The following is a 22,133-nucleotide window of genomic DNA, read 5'->3' as shown; positions in this document are numbered from 1 at the left end:
TTCCCAAGCATTCCCATGAGTTACCTTATGGGGGAACTCCGGCCACTTGATGTGGAAGAGAGCTAGAAACCTCAGTTTGTGCCTGGAGGGGCTCTGTGCTTATAGTCAAGCGACCTAACCCCTGAGAGCATCCAAGAGCTCCTGACGGGTAAGTTAGGAGGGAAAGACCCGGGATAATGACATTGCAGGTGACTGGGATAACTAAGCGCAACTTATCCCTTCCCCTTCATGAGGGCGTCCCAGGTGGTACTAGTGGTAAAGAACACACTAGCAGAAGAGAATGTGGGTTCCATCCCTGGATTGAGAAGATCCCCTGGAGGAGGGCATGGCAACCCACTCCAGTGTCCTCGCCTGGAGAATCCCATGGACAGAGGAGCCTGGCTACAGTCCCTGGGGTCGTAAAGAGCCGGACATGACTTAGAGACTAAACAACAACAGCACACGCAATAGTGGCTGACTCATGGGACATTAAGGGTTCCAGTAGGTATTTGTGATTGACAGGCCGCAGGGAACAGAGGCTCAGATAGGGTCTCCTCCATCAGCATGCCTTCCTTTCCCGAAGTGGGATATCCAGGATTTAAATCTGGATTATGATTGCAGATCCAGCTGTATTTTCACTGTTCTCCAATAAGGTCTCCTGGGATTGGGGCTGTGCATTTTATATAAATTCCTCAAGTCCCTGGGGTGGGCCCACAGGGATCAGTGCTCACACAGTATTCCCAAATATAATCAGCAAAGCTTCTCAGGCTAATTACTTCTGGTTCAAGAAATAATGCACTATTGTTTCCTGGAGAGGGAGGTGGACAGAGAGAAGCCCCTGTCTAGTGGAACTTCTCCCTGGGGCTAGGCAGTCCTCTCAGCTGTCTTAAGCTATGATAGGGAGCCAGCACCACTGTTCTGACATCTAATACCTGCCCAGGCTCAACAGAGTTACAAAAAGTAAAAGCAGAAAAAGATGGTAGATCATTTTCTCCAAATACAAAAGAAAACTGGGGCCCACAGAATTTGGAGCCCTGACCCACACTCCTATGCCTATTGTGATCTATCTACATCATAACTGGAGCTGTCCTCATCAGGGCTCCACCATGCACACGCCTGCCCCACCGTTACTGCTGTCAGTAGCCCCGCTCAGCCGTTATGTGTACAGATGTTAAGTGTGTGCCCCAACCCCACCTAGTCCCTAAGCTGAGGCAAAGAGAAGTTTCAAAAATGCAGATCTCATCAGATCACACCCCTGCTTAAAATCCTTAATGACGTCCTATGGCTCCTAGCTAAATCCATAGGAAACAAAACCTTCACAAAACAAAATTCCAGTCACACCCTGGAGTATCTCGCCCTTTTCTGCATCTCCCGTCTTTCCCCACATGCTCTCCATCTTTCTCTGCATTCCAGACATGTTAACTTTTTCCATTCTTCCCACCTCAGGGCCTTTGCACATGATGTGTCTTTTGCCTGGAAGATTCTCTGTCGCCCTCCACTTTCTATATCCTCTAGGTCTCAGCTTGTGTAGCTTTCCCAGGAAAACCTCCCACAAACCTATAGACCCTAGGTGATGTCGGACCACTCTCTCCACCTCCTCACAACATCTTGGATTTTTCTTTCATGGCATCATCACAATTGGAGGGAATCATTTAAGTAGCTGTTTAACATTTGCTGACATGCTATGAGTGTGGATGATGCCGCCAGAGTGAGCACCCCTAGGCCTGGGGTGGGTGACACTGTACTATGCAGTTGGAACAGGTGAACTAGAGCTTCTGCACAGGGTGCAGAAGTGATCCGGGGAGGGGCGAGAAGGTGTCAGATCATGGGGGCAGGGTCAAGCTCAGCAGTCACTGCATATTTGGGCACAGAACTCTGAGAATTTCAAGAATTCTAAATTCAAACCAGGATTTCTGGGTTAACTAGAAAGCAAATAAACCATTGTATGTAATGATTTGTTTCTTGATTTATAATCATTAAATGGACATAAGCCATTGGAAAAGACCCTGATGCTGGGAAAGGTTGAAGGTAAAAGGAGAAGAGGGCGGCAGAGGATGAGATGGTTAGATGGCATCACTGACTCAATGGACAAGAATTTGAGCAAACTCTGGGGGACAGTGGAGGACGGGGAGGACTGGCACGCTGCAGTCCCTGGGGTCGCAGGCATTGGACTGAGCACTGAGCAGGAACAACAGTGTGGATTTCAATGTGTATTCTAGCCCAAAGGCTGATGACAGGATTTGTTAAATGAATAGATTTTATCCCTGGATCTCAGCATTTACCACATGGAGTGACTGGATGAAAAAAAATGTATGTATGGTTCATGCAAATCAATTCCCTCAATAGCAAATGCATTTTATTTATTTATTTAATATTTAAATAAAAGGAAGATCCAACTGCCAAATGTAATCTGTCTACAGAGGGTGAGCTATTTTTCTCGGGGCAGCTCTGACTTGAATGTGTCCTTTCCATGATTCAATAAAAAGTACAATTAATCACAAGAGCTAATGTTTATTGGGCCCTTATGTTCAAGCACTGTTTTAGTCCCTTTATTTGGATTGATTCATTTAATAGTCACAATCCTATGAAATAAGTGTATTGTTATAATCCTCACCTCACAGATGAAAAAAAAATTGAGATTCAGGGAAGTTAAGTGACTTGCCTAAGGTCACACAGCTAGAAAACAGCAAAGCTAGAATTAAGTTCCCAGCATTCTGGGTTGCATATTTTGTAATGTAATTTGTGCAGAAGTCCAAGTCCTTCTGTGCTCCCCCGCCCCTCGCCCCCGCAATAGCCATCTCTGGGAGCTCTTGGAGTCTTAAGTCTGAACACCATGCTCCCTAATGCTGAGTTGCCTTTGCAATCGGTGAGAAATAATAGGGGATTACATTTGGAGTTTAGTTAGCCAGATGACTAATACCACTAATATCCCCATCCCTGGGAAGAATTCCACCTAATTTTTACATTCAGTCTCCTCCTGCAGCCTTACGGGAAGGCAGAGACAAAATAAAGAACATCTCATTTATTTTCAATAATGAAGGTTATTGGATTTTCACTTAATAATAAATGACATCAGGGGACCCAGATTGGGGGTTGGGGATCAAAGTTCCCTAAAGGTGAATTTTTTACATGCTGTAAACTTTAATTAGCAAATATATTGACTGCCTGAAAATGCTCTAGTCTGTCTGAGTAGAGATTTATTGTTAGAATGGAAAAACCCAAGTCCCAGAGTGAAAGCAAAGTCCTTTCCTGTTCTCGGGCAGTAGGCTCCAGGGACCCCCAGGGGGCAGTCTAACCGTCAGGGATGCAGAGGCAGAAGTAGGATGGGGGACAGCAGGGAGGAAAGCCTGGAGGTGGACGCAGAGTGTGGAGCCTCCAGAGTATTAACTCCCCAGCTACATGTTTTCAAAAGATGCTCACGTTCTTTGTTGCGTGTGGGCGGGGTGAAAGGGAGACTGTTACTATGGTCATGCTCGGTATCAAATTGCTATATGCCCTATCCCGGGAGACATTCAGCAGCCCCTGCTGTAGGAAGCGTTCAGGTAGTGTCAATATTAATCAGCAATTAATAAATATTTTTGCATGACAAGAATATTTTTATTTTAATGTTATTCTCTGTAGCATTATTCATAACAGCAAAAAATGAAAACACCTTTTGAACTCTGTAACTGGTGCTCAGTGAATCTCAATTCTCTTTTCCTCTTCCATTCTCATCTTGATCTTCACTTCCAAACTGACAAACCTGTATTTCACGGGGCCCTTATGAGAATAAAATGAAACAAACACTTCTCTGCTCAACACAACTGCCATTCACTAGTAACCGCGATTTATTGAAATGAAGTAATTGGAAGGACTGATGCTAAAGCTGAAACTGCAATACTTTGGCCACCTCATGCGACGAGTTGACTCACTGGAAAAGACTCTGACGCTGGGAAAGGTTGGGGGCAGGAGGAGAAGGGGACGACAGAGAATGAGATGGCTGGATGGCATCACCAACTCTGTGGACATGAGTTTGAGTGAACTCCAGGAGTTGGTGATGGACAGGGAGGCCTGGCGTGCTGTGATTCATGGGGTTGCGGAGAGTCGGACACGACTGAGCGACTGAATTGAACTGAACAGTTGCCAACACACAGTATAAGTTTAACACGTTTGCTAAGCAAAACAAAAATGATCAGAACATGGCTAAACTAAAAGGACGATGCTCCCCCTTTCCAAGCTTCTATGGATGTGTTCCAAATCAGAGTGATGGAAATAAACCAGACTGCACACTTGGGATAGTCCCAGTGATTTCAAAGCAGGTAGCAAAATCCAGGCTTTGGCATCAGTATTCCTGACGTCAAGTCCACACAGTTCTCAGAGGAGAGTTACTTCTGGACCAGAAATTGGCTGCCTTCTCAAATGGTCATTCGGAAGGCATCTTGTTCTGCACCACAAGCCCTGGTTGTCCCGTGACTGAATCTTACCTGCTCCTTGAGACAGTCACCTCGTGTTTCCTCTCTGCTTGCTCTCCCACCCTACCACACAGATGCCACTTCTTTTGATCTCACATAGGAGCCTAGTCGGAGAAGACAATGGCAAGCCACTCCAGTACTCTTGCCTAGAAAATCCCATGGATGGAGGAGCCTGGTGGGCTGCAGTCCGTGGGGTCGCTAAGGGTCGGACACGACTGAGCGACTTCACTTTCCCTTTTCACTTTCACACATTGGAGAAGGAAATGGCAACCCACTCCAGTGTTCTTGCCTGGAGAATCCCAGGGACGGGGGAGCCTGGTGGGCTTCTGTCTGTGGGGTCACACAGAGTCAGACACGACTGAAGTGACTTAGCGGCAGCAGCAGCAGCAGGAGCCTGGTAGGCTGCAGTCCATGAGGTCACTAAGAGTCGGACACGACTGAGCAACTTCACTTTCACTTTTCACTTTCATGCATTGGAGAAGGAAATGGCAACCCATTCCAGTGTTCTTGCCTGGAGAATCCCAGGGACGGGGGAGCCTGGTAGGCGGCCGTCTCTGGGGTCACACAGAGTCGGACACGACTGAAGTGACTCAGCAGCAGCAGCAGCAGCAGCCTTCTTTGGTGGGTAGGTCACATGGGCATGGACTTGGGAAGCCTGAAAGAGCTTCTGGCCTTGTCCTGATCCTGCTTATGCAACTGGCCCTCAGCAAGCCAGCGGCCTCTCTGTGCTGTCTCTATCTGCAAATCAGTAATGATCTGGGGCTTTCCTGGCCGTCCAGTGGTTAAGACTCCACTAGGCATGGGTTTGATCCCTGGTCAGAGAAGTCAGATTCCGCATGCTACATGCCACATGCCATGCACAGTGCTGCCAAAAAAAACACACACAGTAATAGTCTGGTCATTGTGTGATTGTTATGTTTGAGAATCTCTTTCCTGAAATGTTCACTGAACCCTCCTGTTTCCTCGCCTCCAGTTAGAATTACCCTAGTTGCGTGTTATCGCTCTGTTAAAGCACTATTGATGCCTTGGTTTCATCTTTCCTTCCCGCATCCCTGGATCTCAGTCTCCTTATTGCCTGCGATGCTCAAGAATGTTTGATGAGTGAATGAATGAACGGGAAAACAGTAGAAAGTACAATGCTCGAAAGCAGTCAGACTCATCTATAAGAGTCCAGGTAGTTAACAGTTCAAGATTTGTGGGCCTGTTGCAACCACAAGAACGAAACAGCCTTTTGATGAAAGTGAAAGAGGAGAGTGAAAAAGTTGGCTTTAAACTCAACATTCCGAAAACTAAGATCATGGCATCCGGTCCCATCACTTCATGGCAAATAGATGGGGAAACAATGGAAACAGTGAGAGACTTTATTTTGGGGGGCTCCAAAATCACTGCAGATGGTGACTGGAGCCATGAAATTAAAAGACGCTTGCTCCTTGGAAGGGACGTTATGACCAACTTAGGTATTATATTAAAAAGCAGAGACATTACTTTGCCAACCAAGGTCCGTCTAGTCAAGGCTATGGTTTTTCCCGTGGTCATGTATGGATGTGAGAGTTGGACTGTGAAGAAAGCTGAGCACCGAAGAATTGATGCTTTTGAACTGTGGTGTTGGAGAAGACTCTTGAGAGTCCCTTGGACTGCAAGGAGATCCAACCAGTCCATTCTAAAGGAGATCAGTCCCGAATATTCATTGGAAGGACCAATGCTGAAGCTGAAACTCCAAAACTTTGGCCTCTGATGCAAAGAACTGACTCAATGGAAAAGAACCTGACGTTGGGCAAGATTGAAGGCAGGAAGAGAAGGGGACGACAGAGGATGAGATGGTTGGATGGCATCACCGACTCAATGGACGTGAGTTTGAGTAAACTCTGGGAGTTGGTAATGGACAGGGAAGCCTGGCATGCTGCAGTCCATGGGGTCTCAGAGTCGGACATGACTGGGCAACTGAACCGAACTGGCTGAACTGCAACCACTCACTCAGCTGGTATGTCCCAAAACAGCCACTGACACAGGTAAATGAATGGATGTGGCTGTGTTCCAATTAAATTTTATCTATGGACACTGAAGTTGAATGTCATCTGATTTTTACATACCATGAATTATCATTTTTTCTTTCATTTTAAAATGTAAAAGTCATTCTTTGCACATGCACACACAGAAAGTCGATGCAGGCCAGATTTGGCTCACAGGCCCTAGTTTGCCAGACTCTGCTCTAAAGAAATAGTGGGTGTGTGCTCAGTTGCTAAGTCGTTTCCCATTCTTTGTGACCCTGTGGACTATAGCCTGCCAGGCTCCTCTGTCCAAGGGATTTCCCAGGCAATAATACTGGAGTGGGTTGCCATTCCTTCTCCAGGTGATCTTCCTGACCCAGAGATTGAAACTGGGCCTCCTGCATTGCAGGAAGCTGTAACCCTGGGCCACCAAGAAGACCAAAGCAATAGCAGATATGTTTTTCCAGGTGATGCTGGGACTGCCCACGGGTGCCTCTCCTTTCACATGAATAAATCCTGAGATCCACCAAATATGTGACACCAGGCTGTGTCTCCCCACCATCAGCAGGGAGGCTCCTCCTGTCACCTGCTGCCCTATCAACCTGAAGGTCTGACCAGCTGCCTTCCCTACACTCTGTCCCCTCAAATGATCTATGATTCTCCTACTCCTGGGGTGCCCAGACTGGTTTTCAGTACACAGCTCATCTTCCCAGCAGTGAGCTCTGTCCACATCTGCAGAGCAAGGGTTATCCTTTGGACATGCAATTTGGTTAAGAATTGGGGTGAATTTGCCTCTATCCTTTCTCATTCATTGTGCAATTACACTGATTTAAATTATAACACATTTTGTTCATTGAACATGTTGTTGTTGTTGAGTCACTAAATCATGTGGGACCCCATGGAATGAAGCACACTACTATGTCCTCAATCAGCACTGTGTTCTGGGACTTTTCAAGTCTACCTCATTTATAAAATGATTTCAAAGTAGCATTGACGTCTGCATCACCAATATGGGCTTCTTTCTCTTTCAAGACCTGTTTAACAGAGGGAGGTTGGTAGGAACCAGCATTAGAAGTATAAAAGATTTGTTGAGAAGGGAGGCATAATAAAACCATCAGTTATTGAGAGTTTAATACGTACCAGGTGCCAGTCTACAGATTCTCCCATGAAAGGATCAAAGCAAACATAAGAGGGCAGATAATATCATTATTTCAAACTGAGGCTTAAGAAAGTTTAACTGGTTGAAAGTCATTTATCTAGGAAGTAGGAGAGTGAGGTTTTGCCCAAGTGATCTGACTCCAGAGCCTCTTCCTTTTAACAATTTTGTCCCAGAATTGTTAAAGTCATAAGTGTATTTCATCATTTTCCACCGTCAGTATAAAGTTTTGGCTAAGTCTCCTCTTCTTCCTTTAGTTTATTTTTATATTGTTACATCACTCCATATTCTTTTATGAATTCCTTTTTCTTCCACCATCACCATCATTTCCCTCTCTTTTTTTTAAATTTTTTTTTTTCCCAGAATGAACGTGGGATCCTAGGCTTCCCAGGTGGCTCAGAGACTCAGGAGATGCAAGTTTGATGCCTCGGTTGGAAAGATCCCTTGGAGTGGGAAATAGCAACCCACTCCAATATTCTTGCCTGGGAAATTCCATGGACAGAGGAGCCTGGTGAGCTACAGTCACGGAACCACCTTGAAGGGATCGTTTCAGTGTCCCAGTTATAGTCATTCTATATTATATCCTATGTACACAGTTTAGTAATAAGCATGTGTCCTATATGTACATATGGTATATGGAGTGTTCAGAAGTCTGAGGATTTAAGGTTTGGCGTCATCTCTTGTGATTGCTAAGTGCCAAAGATAAACAAGAATGTGATTTGTTTCTTTATAAGAAATATGACCTCCATGGGAACTGCTCTTTTGCCCTATTTTTCTATGCTCTAAACCACTGTTTTCCAAACTATATTCCTCAGTACATTAGTTCCATGAGTGGTTAATAGTATATCTCTTAAAAAGGTTCCCCAATCAAATACCTGCAGTGAACTCTACCACGAGTTTTTGCCCTCATAGGAAACAGGGTTCCCATAGAATCTAAGGCATGGACTGCTCTGTTCTTACCTCTAAAGAGGCTGCTGCCTCATCCTATGCTAATGAGGACACCATTCTCCTGAGATTACAATGTTATCGGCTTCTCAGGTACTTAAAACGTACAGATTATTGTTCAGCTGGGGCTACTTCTCCAGGACATTAACTTCACCAATTACGAGTGCATTTTCTCATCGTTTCTTCTTGCTCAGTTTCATTTTCTGAGGGTTAGAAAGCTAGCTTTCCTCCACATTGAGACAATAGCCTCCACTCACCTGCCTAAACCTTACCGCCCCTTCAGTTTTCACTCCTGTTCTGCCCAGTCTCTTGACCACTTCAGTGCTTCCCCGGAGGTGGAAACCTTGACCTTTTAATGACCATCCCCCTCCTCACTCTCATCCTCTGCATGAAGGCTACAGATGCTTATGGCCTTGTGAAAATAATTCCTCATTCATTCTTTCAGCTGTTAAAAATTAAGGACCTACTATGGGCTGGGCGTTGTTGTAGGATCTGGTTGAAAGGCTCAGTAAATGAATGGGTTTCCTCCGCTGGGATTTGGGAAGCTCTGTTAAGTAATGCATGGCTAGGTAAGTATATTTATCTTTTAGGAAGAAAAGTGCTCTATAAATCAGGGAACTATTATAATATTTACATATTGGTACCATGAAAAATGATTTAAGCAGTTTTCACTGTATTAAGACTCCTGATAATTTGCATTTATATAAGCACATTATTGGCACAAATTTGTCCCTCTGAGTAGCTCCACATAAAGTGGTTTTGCTTTAATTATCTCTCACAAAGCAACTATAAAGTGATTGTAAAACAATTTGCAAGTATGTGTGTTATCCATAAATGCTAAATAACAGTTAAATTATAAACACTATGCAGTGAAATCTGACATTTCTCAGGATAATATTTCAGTTGCTCACCTGACGTACTGTCAACTCTGGAGCAATAACATCTGGATTAGGATAGATGTGTAGCTGGAGAGGTAAGGAAGAGTGTGCACTTACCTTAGGAGCATCCCAAAGGAAGGAGAACCTTCTTTTACCCTCTAATTTTTTTTCTGTACCTTCCTAACCCTCAGTGGACCACATGAAATGATTTCCAAAGCAAACCAAAGTAGTCATATAACATGTATGTATTCAAGGGCTAACACCATGAGTTCAGATATATAAGGTGTTTTAAATATTAACTGATGAATGGATACAATAGACATCTGAACACTTCCTTTGATCCTTCATTAGTGGACTCAATACAAGTCACTGTAAATGACATTTTGGAGACAGCAATGAATAAGTTCGTCAAGATCCCTGAGCACCCATCCAAAAAAAAAAAAAAAAACAAAACCCAGAAGCTCCTGATGATATTTACATAGTCACTTTTCTCCTCCAGGGCTTTGAAGGTAACACTTTTGCCAGCAGTGCAGAAGTAAGTTTAGAGTTCTCAGTCTCTAATCACTCTGAGCAAACTCTGTGGGTCCTTTCTGGAGCTTACAGTTTCATTTCCAACCCAGTATCTGATTCTCCGAAGGACCAGTGGAGGGAAAGGACAGGATGGTCATCAGTCCTATTCCACAGGTGAAGAAACTGTGATTCAGTGTGGTTTATGCAATGGTTTATGCAAATTCACACAGGGATAAACGAGAGACAGAACCTGAACTTAGATTCTAAAATCAAGGGAGGGAAGAGTGCTACAAATACGGGACATCCACAAAACAGTTTCCCCTGTATCATATGCTTTATGGGCTTCCCTGGTGGCTCAGCGGTGAGGAACCTGCCTGCAACTCCAGAGACACGGTTTGATCTCTGGGTTGCGAAGATCCCCTGGAGAAGAAAATGCCAGCCCACTCCAGTATTCTTGCCTGGGAAATCCATGGACGGAGGAACCTGGCGGGCTAAAGGTCCATGAGGCTGCAAAAGAGCCAGACATGATTTAGGGACTAAATAACAACAACACACACTTCACAGTGAAAAAGTGACAACTGGAAATATGTAATTCCCCATTGCTACATGAATGCATGAATGAATCAGCAGTTCTATGCTGGATTCCTGTGCTGACTTCTCAGACTTGCTGTCTTCAAATAGAAACCCTTTGGGACGTTTAATTTTGTGCCCTTTGCATCCTTCTTCCAACCACCACCCCAGCACCACCTATTTCACATCAGCCTATTTCCTTCTCTGTCCCTGATGAAATACAGATGAAAAAAGCCCCTCCTGTGCCCCAGTTCGGAGAAGGCAAGCCACTCCAGTACTATTGCCTAGAAAATCCCATGGATGGAGGAGCCTGGTAGGCTGCAGTCCGTGGGGTCGCTAAGGGTCGGACACGACTGAGCGACTTCACTTTCCCTTTTCACTTTCACACATTGGAGAAGGAAATGGCAACCCACTCCAGTGTTCTTGCCTGGAGAATCCCAGGGACGGGGGAGCCTGGTGGGCTTCCGTCTATGGGGTCACACAGAGTCGGACATGACTGAAGTGACTTAGCAGCAGTGCCCCAGTTATTTCCCTGGGACACTGCTCTGAGACAGATATGGGACTGGAGAAGGAGCAGCCTTGACAGTTTCAATCTCCATCCTATGCTCTTTTTTTTTTAATTGTTATATATTTATTTATAATTTTAATTGGAGGCTAATTACTTTACAATATTGTATTGGTTTTGCCATACATTGACATGAGTCAGCCATGGGTGTACATGTGATCCCCATCCTGACCCTCCCTCCCACCTCCCTCCTGATACCATCCCTCTGGGTCATCCCAGTGCACTGGCCCTGAGCGCCCTGTTTCATGCATCGAACCTGAACTGGTGATCTTTTTCACATATGATAATATACACGTTTCAATGCTATTCTCTCAAACCATCCCACCCTCACCTTCTCCCACAGAGTCCAAAAGACTGTTCTTTACATCTGTGTCTCTTTTGCTGTCTCACATATAGGGTCATCATTATCATCTTTCTAAATTCCATATATATGCATTAGTATACTGTATTGGTATTTTTCTTTCTGGCTTACTTCGCTTTATATAATAGGCTCCAGTTTCATTCATCTCATTAGAACTGATTCAAATGCATTATTTTTAATAGCTGAGTAATATTCCATTGTGTATATGTACCACAGCTTTCTTATCCATCCATCTGCCAACGGACATCTAGGTTGCTTCCATGTCCTGGCCATTGTAAACAGTGCTGCGATGAACATTGGGGTACACATGTCTCTTTCAATTCTGGTTGCCTTGGTATGTATGTTCAGCAGTGGGATTGCTGGGTCGTATGGCAGCTCTACTTCCAATATTTTAAGGAATCTCCACACTGTTCTCCATCTTGTGCTCTTTAAATTCTTACAGAGATGGGGATACCAGCCCACCTTACCTGCCTCCTAAAAAACCTGCACGTAGGCCAAGAGCAAGAGTTAGAACCAAACATGGAGCAATAGACTGGTTCAAAATTGGGAAAGGAGTATGTCAAGGCTGTACATTGTCACCCTGCTTATTTAACTTATATGCAGAGTACATCATGAGAAATGCCAGGCTGGATGAAGCACAAGCTGGAATCAAGAGTGCCGGGAGAAATATCAATAACCTTAGATATGCAGATGACACCACCCTTATGGCAGAAAGTGAAGAACTAAAGAGCCTCTTGATGAAAGTGAAAGAGGAGAGTGAAAAATTTGCCTTAAAACTCAACATTCAGAAAACTAAGACCAAGGAATCCAGTCCCATGACTTTATGGCAAATAGATGGGGAAACAGTGACAGACTTTATTTTCTTGGGCTCCAAAATCACTGCAGACAGTGTCTGCAGCCATGAAGTTAAAAGACACTTGCTACTTGGAAGAAAAGTTATGACAAACCTAGACAGCATATTAAAAAGCAGAGATGTTACTTCATTGATAAAGGTCCATCTAGAAGGAAATGGCAACCCACTCCAGTGTTCTTGCCTGGAGAATCCCAGGGACGGGGGAGCCTGGTGGGCTTCTGTCTGTGGGGTCACACAGAGTCGGACATGACTGAAGTGACTTAGCAACAGCAGCAGCAGCAGTCAAAGCTACGGTTTTTCCAATAGTGATGTTTGGATGTGAGATTTGGACAATAAAGAAAACTGGACATTGAAGAATTGATGCTTTTGAACTGTGGTGTTCAAAAGAGAAGACTCTTGAGAGTCCCTTGGATTGCGAAGAGATCAAACCAGTCTATCCTAAACGAAATCAATCCTGAATATTCATTGGAAGGACTGATGCTGAAGCTGAAGCTCCAATACTTTGGCCACCTGTTGTGAAGAGCTGACTCATTTGAAAAGACCCTGATGCTGGGAAAGATTGAAGGTAGGAGGAGAAAGGGGCGTCAGAGGATGAGATGGTTGGATGGTATCACCGACTCGGTGGACAAGAGTTTGAGCAAGTTCTGGGAGTTGGTGATGGACTGGGAAGCCTGGTGTGCTGCAGTCCATGGGGTCACAAAGAGTCGGACACGACTGAGCTACTGAGCAACAGCGACAGTCCTGTGCCCTGCCTGCCTCTGGGCTGAAGTTTAGAGCTCACATGTGTTGGATTTACACTGCTATCTGGCTTATGGTACAAAGTGAGGGGAGATTGGTAGCCTTCAAATTAACGGCAGTCTCGGCAGAGAGATGTCACCCCTAGAGCCCTGCGAAAGAAAAGCAATTACATGAATAAGTATTACCAGGGTCTTCCTTTGTCGGACAAATGTTCAGTAGCGGCACTTGTGATCAAGTCAATCAGCAAGGTCTACTGAAGGCTTGTGCTTCCACTACTTGTGCACAGATCTCCACACGGTGAGACCTTAACTGTGTGGTTGTGAGTGTGTCGTTCTTGCCACCCAAGACTGGAATGTGTCAAATCAGCTGGCCTGGGAATTCCTAGAGGTGCAGGTCCTTCTTGAATCATGTCTGACACTAAATGTTTGTGGATTCAAATCAGACTGAAAAGGACTTGCCTGAGACTCAGTTTCCACATCTAAGATGAGGAACGGCACCAGAATGATGCCCAGGGGACTTCCAGGAGGTAACATGTCTTGGCTATCACACGTATGTTGTTTTTAGAAAGGAACTCATTTGGGGGGCTTCCCTGGTGCTCCAGTACTTAAGAATCTGTCTGCCAGTGTAGGGGACACAGGTTTGATCCCTGGTTTGGAAAGATCATGCCACAGGGCACAAGGCAACTAATCGCATGTGACACAACTTCCGAGCCCGTGTGCTGCAACTACTAAAGCTGGTTCAGCTGGAACGAGTGCTCTGAATGAGGGGAGCCGCCAAGAGGAGAAGCCCGCTTGTTGCAACTGGAGAAAGTCCGCGGCAGCGAAGACCCAGTGCGGTGAACACTAAATGAATAAAAAGAAAGAAGTCCTAGAAAAAGAGAAAGGAACATGTCTGGATTAAAATTCCACCCCTGCCCCTGCCTACACGTTGGTTGTGTGGTTTGGACAATTCATTTTACCTCTCAGCCATCTGTGAAATGGGAGTTAGGCAAAAGCAGCTTTGAGGCGGAGATGTAGAAAGACGACGTGCTCCAGAAATATCTGTTGAATGAACGATGCTCAGAGTTCAGAGGGAAAGCTTTCCGTGTTAATAGGGCATGACTGTCCCTTTCCGCTAAAGCTGTCAAGCTCTGGAACATAAAGAAAAGGACCTTCTCCCCTTGTCTCCATTCTCCATCTAAGCAAGAATTATTTGAGTGGAAAATCACTAACTTAGAGTCTCTCCAACATTCGGTGCTTTGTCTCCTCCAGGGCAGGACCCCAGCTCCTGGGTTGTGGGGTGGGTGAGTCTGGTGTTGCCTCCCCCTCGTGCTGTTGAGGCAGGGACAGCAGACATCCCAGGCGGCCACATGCTTCAAGACCACCGCAGAAAAGGTGCTCTATGAGCATCTGGGCAAAGAAGTAACTCCGTCCTACTTAGGATTTGATTTCCTATGTTTGCAGGTCTGCAAACTGGATATCTCCTTGTTCAGGTGACCAGACCCTGGGAAACTCAGGTTTCCCTGCTTCTCATGGACACGCTTGAAATGGGACTAAACTAAGTCAAAACAATTCTTTTTTCAATTTTTAAACATTTTAATCAAAGTAGAGTTTGACTTTCAATGTTGTGTGCATTGCTGCTGTACAGCAGAGTGATTCAGTTATACACGTGTGTATATTCTCTTTTATCTTCCTTTTCACTATGGTTTATCACAGGCTATTGTATACAGCTCCTTGCGCTATAGAGGAGGACCATGTAGCTCAACCATTCTATATATGCTAGTTTGCATCTCCTAACCCCAAACTCCCCCTTCATCCCCCCCACTTCTCCAGCTCGGCAACCTCAAGTGTGTTCTCTGCATCTGTGTGTCTGCTTTTGTTTTGTAGATAAGTGCATCTGTGTCATATTTCAGACTCCACATTTCAGTGATGTCACACATGTCTTTCTCTGTGTGACTAAATTTAAGGTGTTGAAACTTTACATTCAAAGTTCCCCATCACTAACTCTAGTTTGTTTCATTTTGTGGCTTTCTTCTAAAGTATACTGATAATAACACAGAACAGATAAACAAAAGGTCCTACTGTATAGCACAGGGGATTATATTCAATATCCTGTGATAAACTATAAGGGAAAAGAACATGAAAAAGAATGTGTATACAGGCATTTCTGAATCACTTTGCTGTACAGTAGAAATTAACACAACACTGTAAATCAACTTTGCTGCTGTTCAGTCGCTAAGTCTTGTCTGACTCTTTGCAATCCCATGGACTGTAACATGCCAGGCTCCTCTGTTCTCCACTATTTCCCAGAATTTGCTCAAATTCATGTCCATTGAGTTGGTGATGCTATCTAAACTTCTCATCCTCCGCCAACCCCTTCTCCTTTTGCCTTCAATCTTTCCCAGCATCAGGGTCTTCCCATTGAGTTGGCTCTTTGCATCAGGTGGCTAAAGTACTAAATTTCAATAAAACAAAACAAAAATATATATATATATACTGATACTGTTGTGCAGACTCAGTTTATGCCTGCAATGGAGTCTGTCTCTAGAAACTTGAATAAAATGGGGTGATCTCATAGCTACACCTCTGCTCACTAACTATAAAGACCAAGGGGTTTTGGTTAATAGGTAAACTAATTAATAGACATACTTAGTTCATATACCAACATTGGCCACATAGTCTAGCTTTCTTTAGGAATCAGTCCTCCCTGGAGTAACTTTTCACTACAAAGTCACCCCTTCTTGTATTTATGCAGTTGCCCAACAAGCATATCTTGACCATATAACTTCATTTGTCTCATTGCATTGAGCTTGTCATTCTAAATGATTTTATTTCATCCTAACTCATCTGAAGCCTGCATTACAGTCACTATAGATTCATTCTAATTCTTAACCGTCTCATTCCAGAAACCCTGATGACTTTATGTTTATACATTGTAAATACTATTTCTAATAAAATGATAATGAATTTCCAGGGCCCTTCAAATTTGTAAATAATGGGAATATTTTTCCAGCAACAGCCAATTACACTAGCTGGGAAAGTCATTCTATCAGGAACACTTACCCTTCAGCTGATTTCAATGTCAGAAAACCTCTTCATTCTGATTATTCCTGCAGTTCGGAGTCAGCCAAGACTACAGAGACACTATGTAAATGGCTTAAATGGAAGAAGTATAACAATAATAATTCTTAATGAGGAGACAGTCTGGCTCAGCAGAAGGCTGGAAACCTGGAGATGGAGGAGTAGCCTCCTGTTTCTTCACTAATGTGTCTGTGACCTTGGGCAAATCGTTTGGTCTGTATGTAAGCACTTGGCTCTCAGCGAGCAGAGTCTGGCAACACAAGGCAGGGAGAGGAAGACAGGACCAGAGGAGACACTGGTTATGGATCACTTGCCACATGCCGGGCACTGCGCGGGATGACTGAGTTCACTGCTCAGGAAAGCAGGAGGAAAGAATTACCTCCATGTTACAGATGGGATGGAAGCTCAGAGCCAGTCAATTCCCACAGCCAGGAAGCAGAGGAGGCAGAATGTAGACTCAGGTCTACCTGGTTCTGTGGCGAAATTCCTTTACACACCTGACTTGCCTTTGTGCTATTTCAAAGAGGCTCAAACAAGACAGGTTATCTCATCTAACTAGCAAGACTCATAGCAAGACTCATAGTAAGACTAGGGAACTTCAGATCCAGATCAGGGAGTGAGCAGCTCAATTGCTCTGGATGGAAGGACTGGAGACTCAGGAAGGGGTCTAGACTCCAACCCTTGCAGTGGTCCCCAACATTTTTGGCACCAGGGACTGGCCTGGTGGAAGGCAGTTTTTCTACAGATGGAACTGGGAGTGTCGTGGGGGATGGATCGGGCGGCATAGCAAGGGGCAGGGAGCGACGGGCCCTGGGGAGCAGTGGGTGAAGCATGACCCGTGGGCCACCTGCTGCTCGCCTCCTGCTGTGCAGCCTGATTACTATCAGACTGAGGACTGATGCTGGTCCATGGCCCAGGGGCTGGGGACCCCTGCATTAGAGTTAACTGTAGGGTCCTCTGGTGCTGTATCAAAGGCTTGAGCTTGACTTTGGGATGAGAGAGAAGATGCTGACAAAGGCATGTGTTCCCCATCTTGATGGCAAGTGCCTCTGTTGGCACTTTTGGTCCCCCCTCCACTTCTGAATCCCCCTCTATTTATGTGGAACACGCGTCAGCTGCACCCCCTGGCTGAAACGTATCCCCTTCTTCCAGGACTCCTGCGGTGGCCTCCTAAGGGTCTTTCTGATTCCAGCCTCAGCCTCTTGAAGCCTCTCCTCACTGAAGGAACAGTAATTTCCCCCCTGAGGACAATAAAGAGTAATCAAGAGATTCAAGCCAGGGGATTACATAATTAGACTTACAGTTTAGGAAAATTAAACTCTGAGCAATTAATGCATAATGATCTTCCCCTTTTACCTCTTTAGCCACTGTTTCCTTCCACCCATTCCCTCCAGGCAAACTGAGTCCAGAACTGTCCTTAATGGATTATTCTGCCTGACAAGCCCCTCTGCCTGTGCCCATGCCCGTGGTCTTGCTGAAACATCTCTATGAAGCAGTCCTCCTCACCCCACCCACTTGGGAAGCCCCCCAAAGACCTTCACTCACAGCCCTCACAACTCACTCATTACTTTGAAACGGCTTCTTTGTCTCCCTTCCAGGGTGTGAGCCCCTCAGAGACCAGGGCTGCACCACTCCCACCTCAGTCACAGCTCCCAGGGCTCCACTAGATGTTAGTAGCCACAGTCCAGCCTTGAAGCAGGCGCCACTCCCCCCACCCCCCAGCAGTCCTGGACTGCTGACTGGAAGGAGCCGCAGAAGGACCCCTGACTCTCAGGGAGCCTGAGAGCTCTCCCCAACAAAGTCTCGCCATGACCGCTTCCTGATTCCGAGTCCTCAGCCCCTGGCGGTATCCAGCACTATACTTCCCAGTGCACTGCACGAATGAATGAAAGGCCACAGCCTTTACAGCACCTTAGTCTTGGGAAGTCACATGCAACGTCTGATGCCAGGCAGATTCATTCTTATCTTTCTTCTTATTTTTTTCTTAGTTCCCAAATCTTCCCTTCCCCAACTCCACCCACACACTCACTTACCCATGCTTTCTTCATCCCAATATCAAATCAGTCAGAGAAGAAGTCTGAAAAATTGGCTTTGGGGGTAGGGAGTGGCATTCCCTACCCAGCTCTGCTGTCAGATTTGGGTGGAACCAGAGGCAGGCCCAGGGCTGGGCTTCTAAAAGCAGGAGGTAAGACAGCCACTCACTACTGTCACATATTCACTGCTGCAGCTCCTGCTGGGTGGCCTGTTCCCGCTTCTCTGAAGGTGGGCGCTGGCAAGGGGCAGAGGACCACCTTCAGGCTGTGGGATGGCAGGGCTTCTAATATATGGGGTGGACTGGTGCCGGGGTGGGGAGGCGGGTCTTGGGTGGGGAATTGGAAGGATGGAGAAATGTGGGGCAGTGGCTGAGCCCCCACATGTTCTAGGGAAGGCCCGCATAGCAGAAAGGAGGGAGGGGCCATGACCGCTTGGAAATCCCAGCTATAACCCTGGGACCGTGACCCTTGCCAGCCTGGCAAGTCCTTTACTTTCCAGATGGTGCCACCGTGTCCCAAGCTCTGAGCTAGGCCACGGCGTGGGGAGCGGGTGCTGGGGCGGAGCAGGGGGAGAGGAGTAGTGAGAGGTGGGCTGCCTGCCAGGACATCAGGGCCTCACCCTCTCCCCACCCTCCCCTCCCGTGCTCCAGTCTAGTTGACTGAAGGAAGCAACCACCGCAGTGGGCAAGGAGAAGACGCACATCAGTATCGTGGTCATCGGCCACGTGGACTCTGGCAAGTCCACCGCCACCGGGCACCTCACCTACAAGTGTGGGGGGATTGACAAGAGGACCATTGAGAAGTTTGAGAAGGAGGCAGCTGAGGTGAGCCACCCGCCCGCGGGGTTGGCTCTAGAAGTGGCGGGGGCTGGGGATGGCGGTCCGCTTCTGGCTGGGTCTGCTGGCAGAGCGTGGAAGCAGGGCACGCTGTGAGGTCTTGGAGCGGCGGCTGAATCTCCCATCAATGCGCTCCTCACTCCTTACCCGTCCCCAGATGGGTAAGGGCTCCTTCAAGTACGCCTGGGTGCTGGACAAACTGAAGGCAGAGAGAGCGCGTGGCGTCACCATCGACATCTCCCTGTGGAAGTTTGAGACCAGCAAGCACTACATCACCATCATCGATGACCCGGGCCACAGGGACTTCATCAAGAACATGATCACCGGCACCTCCCAGGTAAAGCAGCCCTTGTGCCCAGGTCCTTCCCTTTCTAACTAGGGCGGATGGTAGGGGAGGTGGCTAGCAGAGGGAGGGGAGGAAACTCAGGCTTTATTTCCTCGGGGAGGAAGGGCATCATAAGCCTTAGAAGGTATCCGCGCGGACTTTCAGTTCTGACCAATCAGAAGACAGACTCTAATGCGGTCCAGACACCATCCTCCTTTCGGGCTGGGTCAGGGACTGGGTTTTCTGACACCCAGACAAGTAGATCACCATGTGGGGCTCCTGAGGAAGGAACTGAAAGCTTATGTATGGGGCTGAGTAACAGTTTCAGTGGGAGGCAGGACCTCTGTGCACAGCAGCAGCCGGGGGATGAAGGCATTGTCGGTTTCTGGGGAGCGTCCCGCCCGCAAGGGGCCGGGGATTGCCCGAGGCTCTAGCCAGCCTCCCAGCACATCCGGCGCCCCCTCTCCTAACCAACCTCTTGCCCCCACGATGTCTGCCTCCCGCAGGCCGACTGCACCCTGTTCATTGTGGGTGGCGGTGTGGGCAAGTTCGAGGCGAGCATCTCTAAGAACGGGCAGACCCTCCAGTACACCCTGCTCGCCTACACCTTGGGTGTGAAGCAGCTGATCGTGGCGGTCAACAAGATGGACTCGACCGAGCTGGCCTACAGCACCGGACGCTTCCAGGAGATCACCAAGGAAGTGAGCGCCTACATCAAAAAGATCAGCTACAACCTGGCCACCGTGGCCTTTGTGCCCTTCTCGGGCTGGCACGGAGAGAACATGCTGGAGCCCAGAACCAACGTGAGTGCAGGCTGGGTCCATGGGCCGCCGGGCGGGGGAGCAGAACGGGTCTTGGTCCTGGGGTGGGCATGCAGGGAGCCACTCCCTGGCCTTGCCTCCTCATTTACCGCATCCCTGTTCCCGCAGATGCCTTGGTTCAAAGGCTGGAAGGTTGAGCGGAAGGAGGGAAATGCCACCGGGGTGACCCTATTGGAAGCTCTGTACTCCATCCTCTCCCCCACTCACCCATCAACAAGCCCCTGAGGCTTCCGCTACAAGACATGTATAAGATCGGAGGTGAGGGGCCAAGGCTGGGCCGGCTGAGGGGAGACACCAGTGCAGGAGGAGGTCCGCTGTCTGACTTGCTGGGCTTCAGATCCTGACCTGTGAGCAGTGCCAAACCCCCAGCGTTTCCAGTTTATCTGATATGCAGAGGAAACAGCCAGTCCTTGAGTTTGGCACTTCCTGCCAGCTCTGTAGGTGACCTTGGCCCTTGATCCCCAGGAAGCCAGCTCTTACCGGGCAGGGCTGGAGTGGTTCTAACCACCTGCCCTTCTTCTGCGCAGGCATCGGCACGGTGCCCCTGGGCCGAGTGGAGATCAGCTTCCTGAAGGCTGGCATGGTGGTCACCTTTGCCCCCAGTGGCCTCACCACTGAGGTCAAGTCTGTGGAAATGCACCACGAGGCCCAGTCGGAGGCCCTGCCCAGGGACAACGTGGCCTTCAACATGAAGGACATGTCTGTGAAGGACATCCGTCGAGGCAACATGGTTGGAAACAGCAAAAACGACCCCCGGATGGAGACAGGCAGCTTTGTGGCCAAGGAGAGCCACCCAGGAGGCCAAAGCCCTTGGTGCATGGTGGTGGTGGAGACTGCCTCTTAGAAATCAGCCCCGGTTTTGGTGGAGGCCCCAAGCGGCTCGAGGTTTGGCCCTGGATCTTGGGTCCCAGCAGTGATCCTCTTCCTCTCCCCCCGCCCAGGTGATCGTCCTGAATCATCCAGGACAGATCCACGCTGGCTATTCTCCAGTGCTGGACTGTCACACAGCCCACATCTCTTGTAGGTTTGCTGAACTGAGGGAAAATATTGACCGCCACTCGGGCAAGAAGCTAGAAGACAACCCCAAGGCCCTGAAGTTGGGCGATGAAGCCATCATGCAGATGGTCCCCGGAAAGGCCATGTGTGTGGAGACCATCTCCAAGTACCCGCCCCTAGGTGAGCTGGGGTGGATGGCTTCTGAATCCTGGGAGGGAAAGCACCTCTGACTGAGACCAAGGAGCCGTGCCTTCTGTGTCTGTTTTCAGAAATCTCACTCTTTTCCTTCCTCCTGTCCTCCAGGACGTTTTACCGTGCAGGACATGAGGCAAACCGTGGCCGTTGGTGTCATCAAGGCCGTGGAGAAGAAGAGGCTGCGGCCAAGGTCACTGTAAGGTCGGACCTCAGTGGCCATTTGGCTTCTCTTCCCCGGTGGACATCTTGGCTTCTTCTTTTCCTCTTCATTTCCCGCTGGCGGGAAAGAGTCCCGCCAGACCGTTGAAGAGCCTCTGACGAAACAGCTTTGAACAGAAATCAACCCTCCCTCCTAGACCTCCGGAGCAACCAACCTGGTCTCCTCACCTCGACTAACTGACCTATGAGAGACCACCACTCCAAATCTTGCCTAAAGTTATGTAAGTTGCTCTCTGCCTTTGTTCCGCGCAAACTTCCCCGACCTCGCTCTGTTAGGTCCGGGGATCCAGCCCGGAGGTGCCTAACCAGTAAAGCCTGTTACATTATTTGGCGTCTGGGTTCTTTTATTTAACGTCATGGGCTGTTTCGACCTTACAGTCACCAAGTCAGCGGTGAAGGCCAGCAAGAAATGAAGTGCATCCTTCTCCCATGCCATTTTCTCGGCAGCCTCCACTGTATGAGATACTTCTATGACTGAATAAAATTAGTAGTAAAACTTCTAGCTGATTTGGTTTCCTCCAAGAAGGAAAGGGTGAGGTCAGTGAGGAAATTCTGGGTAAAGAACCAATTTAAGGGCCATAGGCTTGGAAGTGTTTTATGCCGTGGGTAGTTAACACACCATTCAGGTCTTAACAGCCTTCTTCTGTTTCCCACA

The 22,133-nt window shown here is 47.4% G+C and overlaps 1 pseudogene; it reads left to right on the top strand.

Annotated features, from left to right (window-relative positions):
- Positions 1-21,459, top strand: part of LOC148772974 (elongation factor 1-alpha, oocyte form-like) — a 43,666-nt pseudogene extending 22,207 nt beyond the window's left edge.
- Positions 21,460-22,133: the final 674 nt, after the last annotated feature.

The sequence above is a fragment of the Moschus berezovskii genome, unplaced genomic scaffold, assembly GCF_049115385.1.
Source record: "Moschus berezovskii isolate FMDL1 unplaced genomic scaffold, NW_MosBer_1.0 29, whole genome shotgun sequence".
Taxonomy (NCBI): domain Eukaryota; kingdom Metazoa; phylum Chordata; class Mammalia; order Artiodactyla; family Moschidae; genus Moschus; species Moschus berezovskii.
The sequence above is the reverse complement of the archived record's forward strand: the minus strand, read 5'-3'. Positions and strand labels throughout refer to the sequence as shown.